Here is a 14,105-nt window from a genome sequence, read left to right on the forward strand (position 1 = left end):
ACAAGCTGTTCGCTGTATCTCGGTACACGTGGGCAGAAAAATCAATTCTGATTTCAATTCATCGGAATATTTACAAAATCTACATGAAGTCCAAATTCATTTCCTGGAGCCACTTCAGCACCCTCGGCCCCCACTGGTCCAGGAAGGTCTCCTGTGAGGCAGCAGAGACCCTGTCCTCCCTCTCCAGGGAATCCAAGGCATAGACATATCATTGGAAAGAGGCAGGCAATCGGCTCGCATGAACCCTTAATGGGTTCCACTTGGTCCTGGGAATGATCACATCAGCTTGACCCAGGAACAGAGCAACAGGAAGGTATCATCCCTGGGGTGAGACAAGTAAACACTAACCTGTCCGCTTTCTCAACTGAATGTAAGAGAGAGCATCGATCAATGTTGAAGAAGAATTTTGGAACTCACCCTAGCAATATAGATACCTCAACCAATATCACTAAAAATAATATCTGGTCAATATCACATCGCTGTGTGAAAATTGGCAGCCCTTCCTCTATCACAAGAGTTATTACACTTGATGAGTATGTAATTGGCTGTGAAATGCTTTGGAACATCCTGAGACTGTGAAATGGGCTATATAAATGCAAATTGTCCCTCTTTTTTAATACCCAAGCCACAGCACTGCTTGGAGTTTTCTTTCACTGACTTCTCACAGAGATAATGGCTATGACAATTTATCGCTGAGATGTGCCTCCTTCTATTTTAATTGATTTACATAAATAGTTAAATGGTATTGTCACGGAGAAGATAGCCGTAACATAAATAAATATTTAAAGGAGAGTGCAGAAATCCCGCTCCCAGCTTCTATTTCTCTGCAGTCTGCTTATGTAGTGATACGGCTGAGTCTGCTGTGAAGAGAATTGACGAGTACCAGACTGACACAGCCAGCTCGGAACTCATTACTGTCAGATTCCCTTTAATCTCTGCCAGCAGCATCTCCCTATCCGATCTACTTGATTGTGCTGGTGTGCTCAGCCAAGCATTCTGATGGCAATTACTCTGTCACTTGCTACAGTTATAAGCACACTGGCTCCTTCCATAACCCTGTGGAGATTTCAGGAGGAAGCCTGTCTCCCCCTTAAATGCCAGAAATCCATAGGTTTCCAAAGTTGCTGTTCAGTTATTTCATGGTTGCAGCAATCAATCTTTAACATTCCTGCAGCACTGTTAACCGGTTAAGAAGTGTTAACATTATTCTTTACAGTAATGTAATAATTACATTCTTAGCTTTGAAATTCCTCTATAATTTTCGATGAAATCGATTCTGTTGCCCTGACTGTACATTGTTCAGTTCCATTTTTGAAACTCAGACGTGACAACTTTGAGATTTTCCTAATGCTCATTCAGTCCTTCTTCTGGACCAGGGATTAAACTAAACTAAAATATTGCCACCATAAACCCAGTAAAGTTATGTTTTATTTCTTTAGAATCAATGCAGATATTACCCCGCCGCGAGCCTCCAAGCAAAACGACATATCAAGGTCAAAATGACATTGAGAGAATAGTTCAACACTGCTTTTGTAATTTATGATTTCATGTCAACTTTTCAATGCATCTCTTGCTATAATATAAACAACCTGTGCTCTGCTTGTATGTAAAGGATTTAGCCTGTGCACTGGTCTCCATGAAACATGCTCCACATTACCTATCCCCAATTTAATGTATCTTGGCTAGTGTACAATAGTTCAAAACCTATCGTTTTACCGCAGAGAAAGATGCCTGTGGTGTGGCTGTGCTGTGCAAGCTCACAATCCGTGCGTGCATTCGTGTGTTCTCATTCCTAGCCATGTCTGTATGTAATGGCGTAGTCTGTACCCACACCTGAGTACGACATAATTAAAAACAGAAATTGCTGAGAACACTCAGCAGGTCAGGCAGCATTTATCGAAAGAAAAATAGAGGTAACATCTTTGTATCAAAGACTCTTCATCTGTATTTAACAAAGTTCTTTGACCTCAAATGTTAACTCTGTTTCTTTTTCCGCAGATGCTGTTTGATCTGCTGAGTGCTTCCAGCATTTCCTGCTTTTATTTCAGATTTCCAGCAGCTGCATTTTTTTCCTGATTTTCCTTTACTCCCAAGTAAAACATGTGGACTATTGTATGAAAAATGCCCACAACTTGTCCCTCCCATGGGTAAAACATAAACTGCACATGTGACACTCTTGTACGTAGTGTGTATATCTATTTGAAATCTGGTTCAAATTTCTCTCTCCGTTAGGTAGGATGGCTGTCTGTGTTTTACATTCCTGTATATTAAATGCTTACTGTGAATTTGCAACTGATTTGCAACTTGTGCAGAACATGCAGCCTTTCACTGTAGTATATAAGATATTTAACAGCCTGTGTACATGCCTCTAGATTCATAGTGCAATGCTTGTTTGAAGAAAGCCAGTGCTAGTTTTTGGTAGAAGTATTGAATTAATCCCACCTGTTAATGTCTGAGCCCTGAAAGTAGGTTATTCTGTGCGGGGGCAGCATTGTACTCCAAGAGGTCCCACAATCAACTTAACCAAGAACTCATAAGTTTTGCATGAAAAAGAACAATGTAAAGGTGGGTAATTGGTCAAAGGAGCTGATTATTTGACTATTGCAGGTAGTTGGGGCTGTATGAGATGTTCAAAGGGGAGTGTGTGGGGGAGAGCTGTGGCTGTCGTTCCTGATTTGCTCTGCTCTTTCCAATAGAAGTTCTTCCAGCAAGGATCATGTCCAAAGAGCCTGGAAATCTTTCTAGGGGACTGACACCAATTGTAGGTCTTGTAAGGATTGCTTGGAATATTAACCAAGTGCCGTGGAAATATGAAATGAGTAACTTTGAACAAAATGGTTTTCAAACCAATCTGAAGCATAGAGGGTTTGAGTAAAAGCTACACTAATGATCAAAAGTCTTCGTTGGTAGCACCAGGAATAAAACATTAATTTGGAGCTTGTCTGATTAAATGATAACTTTTGGAAGGCTGCTGTGTGAACTTGCAGGCAAGAGTATTGACAAGTCTAATTTTCTTAGAACTAATCTCACCTTCAAACTTAACTTGATGTAAGAGGAACATCCCACTGCCCAATCCAAAACCTTCCAACCCATCCTTAGCTTTCAGTTTCTATTGTTACACCTGTGCCCCAACTCTGAGGGGCCGAAGGGTACAAAGTAGCCCCCTCCTTTTTGAGAATCGCAAGATCGCTATTAATTCAGGTCAGGAGACCCAGGAAATGAAAGAGAGATGTTTGGAATGTGTCCTGGCCTTCGCGATACAAAGCCACGGATAACGGCCATTGTCTCTTGGAGATGGAATTATGTATTGAGTACTGTACTTCATGGAAGCACTCAGGGGACGACTAGAGTGGGCTGGTTGAAGGATTGCATCATCCCAACCTGATTGACATCTGAGACCCCATGAGTAAGGATAAAAGAGGGTCTGGGGAACAACCCCTTTAGACGCACCAGGAGAAACGCTAGAAATCCCGTGACAGCGTTCAATAGCGACAGCCGGTGGAAGGCCCACGTGTGTCCTTTCCCATTGCCCGGGATTGAGGCCTTACCATGGAAGACGGCTTAGCTAAAGAAGAGATCACCACCAACGACATTTTGAAGGATCGACATCATAAAAAGGAAAACGGGCAAGTTCTAAAAACATCGTCTCTCTCTCTCCAACCAAAAGCTGCAGCCTGAATGAACTGAAGTGACTTTTATATTTCCATTGGACAATACATTATGCCCTAGACAACGATAGAGCTATTTCTTATTGATGGTTATTATACCCGCGCTTTTAGATTTAGTATTGACGACGTATATTATCTGTATGTTTGCATTGATATTATTTTTGTGTATTTTTATCAATAAATACTGTTAAAAATAGTACCATCAGACTTCAACGGACCTCTCTATCTTTGCTGGTAAGTGACCCAGATACGGGGTACGTAACACCATTAATTGTTAACGTTCTGGAATTTCATGGAATTCCAGTTATTTGCTCCCTCTAATGCAATGTCTCTGATTTTGATGAAAGACGTGATTATCAATGACAGTTCTTATTTTAAAATCAGCGTCATACCAATAAACTTCCCTGTAATCCTGCGTATGCCTTTTGCAAGCAGAAGCATAATTTTAAAGATAAAATATTTGTAAATAAAGGAGATGTATTGGCTATTGCTAAAGATCAATTTCTATATTCAACAGGTTAAAATACTATAGTTGTTTGCATGGCTCTTGTGCAGCAGGCAGAAGGAAATTATTTTGTGCTTTTAATGTTAAATAGAATTTACTAAAAAAGACAGTGAAAACAAGCAAAGTTATACCTCCTTCCCCAGTCTTACCTTCACACCCATTACAATCAAACAGCTGGCTTCTCCTGACAAAAAAACCTACTTCTACATGTTTTTTTAGAGTCATAGAGTCATACTGGGCAGGAAATGGCCCTTTGATCTATCACAGCCATGCTGGCCATCTGCGCTAATTCCACCGGCCACCATTTTGCTTTATGCCTTGCCTATTTAAATGCCTAATTTTCTCTTATATTGATTCCATCATCTTATCTGGCACCACCTAGGATACACTTTGTATCAAAATGATAGGCAGGTAGGCAGAAGGGCTGGGGTAGCTCTGTTGGTAAAAAATTAAAACAATTCCTCAGGAAGTGGAGATAGAATCGGGAGATGTAGCATGATCCTGGTTAGAGTTAAGAAACTGCAAGGGTAAAAAAACCCTGATGGGAATTATATACCGGCCCCTGAGAGGTAACCAGGATGTGGGCTACAAATTACAACAGGAGATAGAAAATACTCGTCAACAGGGCAATGTTATTATAGTTAAGGGGGATTTCAATATGCAGTTAGGTTGTGAAAATCTGCTGGTGTTGATTTCAGATCCCAAGAGAGAGAATTTGTAGAATGCCTCTCTTTCAATATTTTTATTAATATTATATAAATTGCATGAATACAAATACAAAATTCATAAGGATACAAGTAATACAAATTACATTACATTTAAATCACAGTAATATGATCACAGTATCCCATATTCCAAATCAATCATATATCCATATAACAATCACAGCACGGAAACAGGCCATCTCGGCCCTCCTAGTCCGTGCTGAACTCTTAATCTCACCTAGTCCCACCTACCCGCACTCAGCCCATAACCCTCCACTCCTTTCCTGTCCATATACCTATCCAATTTTACCTTAAATGACACAACTGAACTGGCCTCTACTACTTCTACAGGAAGCTCATTCCACACAGCTATCACTCTCTGAGTAAAGAAATACCCCCTCGTGTTTCCCTTAAACTTCTGCCCCCTAACTCTCAAATCATGTCCTCTCGTTTGAATCTCCCCTACTCTCAATGGAAACAGCCTATTCACGTCAACTCTATCTATCCCTCTCAAAATTTTAAATACCTCGGATCAAATCCCCCCTCAACCTTCTACGCTCCAATGAATAGAGACCTAACTTATTCAACCTTTCTCTGTAACTTAAGTGCTGAAACCCAGGTAACATCCTGGTAAATCGTCTCTGCACTCTCTCTAATTTATTGATATCTTATCATATAGAAAAAAAGATTGAATTATGAAATAGAATAAAATAAAATAATTGTATTTTATTAAAATAAAATCTACCCCCACTACCAAAGTGAGCTGGTTGGTGAAAAAAAGAGAGAAAAAAACCTTATCATATAATATTATATTAATAAAGGCTCAGACCCATACTTTAATAACAGTTCAATGATTATGAAAATAATTCAGAAAGGGTCCCCATAACATTAGAAAATCATGTTTAGGATCAGAAATCAAACAATGAATCTTCTCTAGATCAAGGCCAACGTAATTTCAAATAACCATTGAATATGAGTGGGCGAGGCAGCCTCTTTCCATTTGAGCAAGGTTGCCCTCCTGGTCAGAAGAGGCATAAAGGCCAATACCCGCAAATTAGGTGGCTTCAGTTTTGTAATACTACCCTCAACAATACCAAACATCACAGTCAAGGGATTGGGCTTAAAACTAACATTGAAAAGTATTCGAAAAAGTTTGAAATACATCTTTCCAAAATTTTTCAATACTTGGACATGTCCAAAACATATGAATTAGTGTAGCCACTCCATTAGTGCATCTATCACAGAAGGGAGAGATATCTGCATAGAAACGAGAGAGCTTGTCTTTAGACATATGAACTCTATGTACCACTTTGAATTGTAATAAAGAATGACGAGCACATAATGATGAAGAATTAATCAATTTTAAAATACTCTTCCAGCTCTCTTCAATAGACAATAGACAATAGGTGCAGAAGTAGACCATTCGGCCCTTCGAGCCTGCACTGCCATTTTGAGATCATGGCTGATCAACTACTTCAGATATGTCTATGAATTGTTTTTTTAGAGCAGCTTGTGGTTGAACTCACTAGAGGATCAGCGTCTCTGGGTTGGGTGTTATGTAATGAACTGGATTTGATTTGAGGGCCTAAGGCATGGGAATACTTAGGAGGCAGTGATCATAGTACGATAGAATTCACCTTTCAATTTGAGAAGGAGAAGCTAAAGCCAGATTGATGCACCATCAATAACTCACACTGAGACGTAAGGCGAGATATCGGCTTTTATTGACTGAAGAAGGAACCAGCAGTGAGTGACCATCATATTACATCCTGGAGAATGAGGCAGAGGATCAGACCTCGATCGCCTTTATACAGGGGCCTGTGGGAGGAGCCACAGGAGCAGTCAGAAGGGGGCGTGTCCAGACAGGCACATAGTTCACCACACAGATGTATCAATATTAGAGTGGAGTAAAAGGAATTACAGTTGCATGAGAGAGGAGCTGGTGAAAGTTGTTTGGAAGGAGACACGAGCAGGAGTTTCTGGGGGCAATTTGGAAGGTGTGAGATAGATACATTCCAAAGATAAAAAATTATTTTAAAGGGAGGATGAGGCAACTGTGGCTGATGATGGAAGTCAAAGACAGCCATAAAATGAGAGAGAGAGAGAGAGAGAGAGAGAGAGAGAGAGAGAGAGAGAGAGAGAGAGAGAGAGAGAGAGAGAGAATATAATATGGCCAAAATTAATGTGAAGTTTAAGGATTGTGAAACTTTTAAAAATCAACAGAAGGCAACTAAAAAGGCCATAAGGACTGAGAAGATGAAATATGAAGGTGAGGTAGCCAGTAATATAAAAGAGGATACTAATAGATTTTTCAGACATATAAAGTGTAAAGGAGAGATGAAAGTGGATTTTAGACTGCTGGAAACTAATGCTGGAGAGGTAGTAGTCATGGGGAACAAAGAAATGGTGGATGAACTTAATAAGTATTTTGCATCAGTCTCCATGGTGGAAGTCACTAACAGTATGCTGGAAATTCGAGAGTGTCAGGGAGCAGAAGTGAGTGCAGTTGCTATTACTAAGGAGAAGGTACTTGAGAAGCTGAAAGGTCTGAAGGTAGGTTAGTCACCTGGATCCGATGGGCTATACAGCAGGGTTCTGAATGAGGTAGCTGAAGAGACTGTGGAGGCGTAATATTTTTCCAAGACTCATTAGGTTCTGGAATAGTTCCCAAAGGTTGAAAAATTGCAAATGTCATTCAACACTTTAAGTAGGGAGAGAGGCAGAATAAAGGAAATGTTAGGCCAATTTGCTTGACTTCACTGGTTGGGAAGGTGTTGGATCCATTATAAAGGATGAAGATTTGAGGTACTTAGAGGCACTTGATAGAACAGGCCAAAGTCATGGCCTATTTCCTTAAATGGAAATCTTACCTGACAAATCTATTGGAATTCTTTGAGGAAATAACAAGCAGGAGATAGACAAAGGAGTATCAGTGCTTGTTGATTATTTGGGTTTTCAGAAAGCCTTTGACAAGATGCCACACATGAGGCTGCTTAACAATGTAAGAGCACATGGTATAACAGGAAAGGCACTAGACTGGATAGAAAATGGGCTGACTGGCAGCAGGCAAAGAGAGGGAATAAATTTTCTGGTTCACTTCAGTAACTAGTGGTGTTCCGCAGGGGTCGCTGTTAGGACCACTTCATTTCACATTATATGTTAATAATTTGGATAGTATAATTGATGACTATGTGGCTGTTTGTGGATGATATGAGAATACGTGGAGGCAGGCATATTGAAGAAGCAGGGAATCTGCAGAAAGACTTAGAATGGACAAACAAGTGGCAAAGAGAATATAGTTGTAGGGATGTGTATGGTCACGCACTTTGTTAGAAGGAATAAAGACATAGACATTTTTTTCTAAATAGGGAAAAAATTCAAAATTCAGAGTTGCAAAGCGACTTCAGAATCCTTGTGCCGGATTCCCTAAAGGTTAATTTGCTAGTTGAGTCAGTGGTAAGGAAGACAAATGCAATGTTAACATTCATTTTGAGAGGACTAGAATATAAGAGCAAGGATGTAAAGCTGAGGCTTTATCAGGCATTGGTCAGACTGCACTCGGAATATTGTGAGCAGTTTTGATCCCCATTTCTAAGAAAAGATGTGCTGGTATTGGAGAGGGTCCAGAGGAGATTCATGAGAATAATTCTAGGACTGGACAGGTTAACATATGTAGAGTGTTTGATGGCTCTGGGACTGTACGCACTAGAGTTTAGAAGAATGGGGAGGGTATCTCATCGAAACCTATCGAATATTGAAGGGCCTAGAGAGAATGGACATGGGGAGGATGTTTCCTATAATGGGTGAGTCTAGGACCACAGGATACATACTCAGAATAGAGGGGTGTCCATTTAGAACAGAACTGAGGAGGAATTTCTTCAGCCAGAGGGTGGTGAATCTGTGGAATTCATTGTCACAGGCAGCTGTAGGGGCCAAGTAACTGAGTACTTCTAAAGCAGAGGCTGATAGGTTCTTCATTAGACAGGGCATCAAAGGTTATGAGGAGAAGGCAGGAGAATGGAATTGAGTGGGATAATAAATCAGCCACGATGGAATGGCAGAGCAGATTCAGTGGGCCAAATAGCCTAATTCTGCTCTTATGTCTTATGGAGTTAATGGTCTTATAGTGTGCTCCAAATAGCAGCCATTCCCTGTATAAAATATCTTCCCCCTCAAATCCTCTTTAAAAATCCTTCACACCTTGAATCTAAGCTCTTTTGTTTTCTTCTAGCTTTTGTATGCCTGCTTTTTATTAGTAATTGGCTATGAAGACCTGGACAAGTGCACACAGCTACAGGCAAGGCCTTTAAAGGAGAAGACACAAAAATCAGGAATATTAAATATTTAGATTATTTACTGGTCTATTAACAGAAATGTCCCCTATTTAAAATAGAATATGCCTGGTCTCTCTCCGACATATGCAGTGAGCTACCGATCTCTGTAAGGCTGCCAATAAATATTACGATGAGCCAGTTCCCACAGAGATGTTGAAAACACGTTAAGGAGAGAGACCCTTGCTCGGGCCATCAGCTCCAGATGGAGTGCACTTTTGTAATGATTCAGATAACATGGCACCGTGACAAAGCATACCGTGAAGTGAAATGGTGTAATTATCAAACAGGGTGCCACAGTAACGCAGTGGTTAGTGTGATGCTATTACAGTGGGGGGGGGGGGGGGCGTCAGGGTGTGTAGTTCAATTTCAGCGTCCTCTGTAAGAAGTTTGTACATCCTTCCTGCGGGTGCTCCTGCATCCCTTTGGTCTCCGGTATCCCCTGGGTGCTCCAATATCCTCCGGGTGCTCCTGTATCCTCTGGGTGCTCCAGTACCCGCCTATAGTCCAAAGACACACGAGTTAGTAGGTTAAATGGTCATTGTAATGGATTAGAATTGGTCGGCTGCTGAGCAGTGAGGCTCGTTGGGCCAGAAGGGACTGTCTGTGCTGTATCTCCAAATAATATAAAATAAAACTAACAGTCCGATGCTGGAAATCTTGAGTGGTGAACACAAAATCAACAAGTCAAGCAACATCTAAGGAGGGGAATAAACAGTCGATGATTCTGGTCGATAGGGACCATAATACATGGGAGCAGAGTAAGGCCATTGAGTGCATTTTGATTATGATTGATTTATTTTCCCTCTCTACGCCATTCCCCTCCCTTCTCCCCAAAATCTTTAATGCACTTACTAATCAAGAATCTATCATCCTCCGCTCATCTATAATATCCAGTACAAATAGTACTGGAGTACCCGAAGGATAAGGAGCCATTGAAATTGATTGAATTGGTGTGGCTTAGTGTAGCTGGGGCCCAGCTGAATAGAATTATTAAAAGATTTGTTTAGCTCTGTTGAGATTGAAATTTAGTTAACTAAATTAAGCTTTGAAGTACTTTCCAAAGCAAACCGTTTTCATCAGGGCAGCTGTTTCTGCCCAGTCCTAACACTGTCCTGTCACTGATTTATGAAAGTTGCAACTCTATTCAGCAATTTCCTGAACAACATCCTCCGCTGGCATAAGATTCTATCCAGTAGAAGCCTCCCATGGTACTTCATGGTAGCATTGGGAAAACAAATTTCATACTGAGTTATCTAAGAAGATACCAAAATGATGACCAGAAGCTTTTTAAAAGAAAGGTTTCAAGGGATGTCTCAAAAAACAATAGACAATAGACAATAGGTGCAGAAGTAGACCATTCGGCCCTTCAAGCCTGCACCGCCATTTTGAGATCATGGCTGATCAACTACTATCAATACCTGGTTCGTGCCTTGTCCCTATATCCCTTGATTCCCCTATCCATAAGATACCTATCTAGCTCCTTCTTGAAAGCATCCAGAGAATTGGCCTCCACTACCTTCCGAGGCAGTGCATTCCAGACACCCACAACTCTCTGGGAGAAGAAGTTTTTCCTTAACTCTGTCCTAAATGGCCTACCCCTTATTCTCAAACCATGCCCTCTGGTACTGGACTCTCCCAGCATCTGGAACATATTTCCTGCCTCTATCTTGTCCAATCCCTTAATAATCTTATATGTTTCAATCAGATCCCCTCTCAATCTCCTTAATTCCAGCGTGTACAAGCCCAGTCTCTCTAACCCCTCTGTGTAAGACAGTCCAGACATCCCAGGAATTAACCTTGTGAATCTACGCTGCACTTCCTCTACAGCCAGGATGTCCTTCCTTAACCCTGGAGACCAAAACTGTACACAATACTCCAGGTGTGGTCTCACCAGGGCTCTGTACAAATGCAAGAGGATTTCCTTGCTCTTGTTCTCAATTCCCTTTGTAATAAAGGCCAACATTCCATTAGCCTTCTTCACTGCCTGCTGCACTTGCTCATTCACCTTTAGTGACTGATGAACAAGGACTCCTAGATCTCTTTGTATTTCTCCCTTACCTAACTCTACACCGTTCAGATAATAATCTGCCTTCCTGTTCTTACTCCCAAAGTGGATAACCTCACACTTATTCACATTAAACGTCATCTGCCAAGTATCTGCCCACTCACCCAGCCTATCCAAGTCACCCTGAATTCTCCTAACATCCTCATCACATGTCACACTGCCACCCAGCTTAGTATCATCAGCAAATTTGCTGATGTTATTCTCAATGCCTTCATCTAAATCGTTGATGTAAATCGTAAACAGATAAACAAAAGAGAGATGAGCAGAGTGGTGGGGAGAATTAGAGAGAGCATTCCAAAACTAAAGGCTTTGGCAGTTGAACACTTGACCCGCAATATAAGAGTGATTAACCTCATGGATAAACAAAAGGTGAGGAGTGAAGATATATCAGAGGGTTGCCTGCATGAAGAAGATGACTGTGATAGAGATGGTGAGAAGATGACTGTGATAGAGATGGTGGGAGATAACTGTGATAGAGATGGTGAGACTATGGAGGATTTTGAAAATATGCCTGAGTATTTTGAAGAAGTAGGCCGATAAGCACAGGATTGCTGGGTGAATGGGACTCAGTAAACTTAAGACTGGAGGTGGGGATTTGGGGAGTGGAAGTTCAAATCAAGGCAAGTCTGGAAGTAATAGAGGCAATGATAAAGATTTCTGCAGAAGCAAAGCTAAAGAAAGAGCAGTCTCAGGTCAAGGAATGGAAATTGGTGACATTAATGGAGCAATTGCAGGATTATTTATTACATAAAGGCTGCATACAGCTTCATTTTGTATTAGAAAGTTGAGCAGAGAGGCATGAAACTTACGGTTAGTATTTGGTTTTCCCGATATCAAGGACTGTTCTGTTTTCCTGAATTCCAGCTACATAACAGTGGAATGAAAGTTCTTGCAATTAAAGAATCAGGGACTTCTTGTTTGCTAATAAAGCCAGCAGAAGCTGTAAATTCAAGTGCTCATTCAATCTGTCTGGCCTCATTGCAAGCAAAATTGAGATAAGTGTCCATACTGGTGAGCATGCCTTCAGTATCTTCCTCATGGTGCATAACATACCATAAATGACTCCACCGAAGCGGTAGATTGATCCTGAAGCCAAGAAGCATTGTAATGTTAACAGTCGCGGGTAAGGCCTGACTGTCAGATCCAGTAGGTCTTGTTCCAATAGTTGATAAATACTTGCCATATTCGGCAGGACTCCCTGGCCTCATGCTTCTCCATGTTGTGGGACCTATCTGCCTTGTGTGTGCACATACTGTGCAGTTCAATGGGCTATAATTCTTACTGATTATCTGACTTTTACAAAGCTTGTTCTAAAGTTTTCTAATTTCCAGTGTCAGTTTTTGTGAACAGAATCTCATCATTTTGTTGTAAGGACTTTAAAGCCTAGTTTGTCAAGGCGGTTATTGCCCGGGGTGGTAACAGGGACAAGCTCCCACTATTTATTAAACGCTCCCAATGGTGTGTGCTTCAAATAGCCTCTGACAACCAAGTCCAGCTCCTGGCCTTCATGTGTGCCTTAGCAACTAAGCCTGGTGGAACCATTTCTACTGACAGGAGGAGGGGAAAAGGCGGGTTACTGGCACCGTAAAACCAGTCGCTTCAGGCAGATGGGGCTCATCAGCTGTGATTGGCAGCTCATCTAGGGGAAGGAAAACTCTGATCTCAAACTTCTGCAGTCTGCTATCTAGATGATAGATAAAGATAAACTTTAAAGTCCTTACAACAAAATGATGAGATTCTGTTCACAAAAACTGACACTGGAAATTAGAAAACTTTAGAACAAGCTTTGTAAAAGTCAGATAATCAGTAAGAATTATAGCCCATTGAACTGCACAGTATGTGCACACACAAGGCAGATAGGTCCCACAACATGGAGAAGCATGAGGCCAGGGAGTCCTGCCGAATATGGCAAGTATTTATCAACTATTGGAACAAGACCTACTGGATCTGACAGTCAGGCCTTACCCGCGACTGTTAACATTACAATGCTTCTTGGCTTCAGGATCAATCTACCGCTTCGGTGGAGTCATTTATGGTATGTTATGCACCATGAGGAAGATACTGAAGGCTTGCTCACCAGTATGGACACTTATCTCAATTTTGCTTGCAATGAGGCCAGACAGATTGAATGAGCACTTGAATTTACAGCTTCTGCTGGCTTTATTAGCAAACAAGAAGTCCCTGATTCTTTAATTGCAAGAACTTTCATTCCACTGTTATGTAGCTGGAATTCAGGAAAACAGAACAGTCCTTGATATCGGGAAAACCAAATACTAACCGTAAGTTTCATGCCTCTCTGCTCAACTTTCTAATACAAAATGAAGCTGTATGTAGCCTTTATGTAATAATTAATCCTGCAATTGCTCCATTAATGTCACCAATTTCCATTCCTTGACCTGAGACTGCTCTTTCTTTAGCTTTGCTTCTGCAGAAATCTTTATCATTGCCTCTATTACTTCCAGACTTGCCTTGATTTGAACTTCCACTCCCCAAATCCCCACCTCCAGTCTTAAGTTTACTGAGTCCCATTCACCCAGCAATCCTGTGCTTATTGGCCTACTTCTTCAAAATACTCAGGCATATTTTCAAAATCCTCCATAGTCTCACCATCTCTATCACAGTCGTCTCCTACATGCAGGCAACCCTCTGATATATCTTCACTCCTCACCTTTTGTTTATCGATGAGATTAATCACTCTTATATTGTGGGTCAAGTGTTCAACTGCCAAAGCCTTTAGCTTTGGAATGCTCTCACTAAATCTCCCCACATCTCTCTTTTGTTTTTTGAGACATCCCTTGAAGCCTTTCTTTTAAAAAGCTTCTGGTCATC

Source organism: Hypanus sabinus, chromosome 16 (genome assembly GCF_030144855.1).
Source record: "Hypanus sabinus isolate sHypSab1 chromosome 16, sHypSab1.hap1, whole genome shotgun sequence".
Classification (NCBI taxonomy): domain Eukaryota; kingdom Metazoa; phylum Chordata; class Chondrichthyes; order Myliobatiformes; family Dasyatidae; genus Hypanus; species Hypanus sabinus.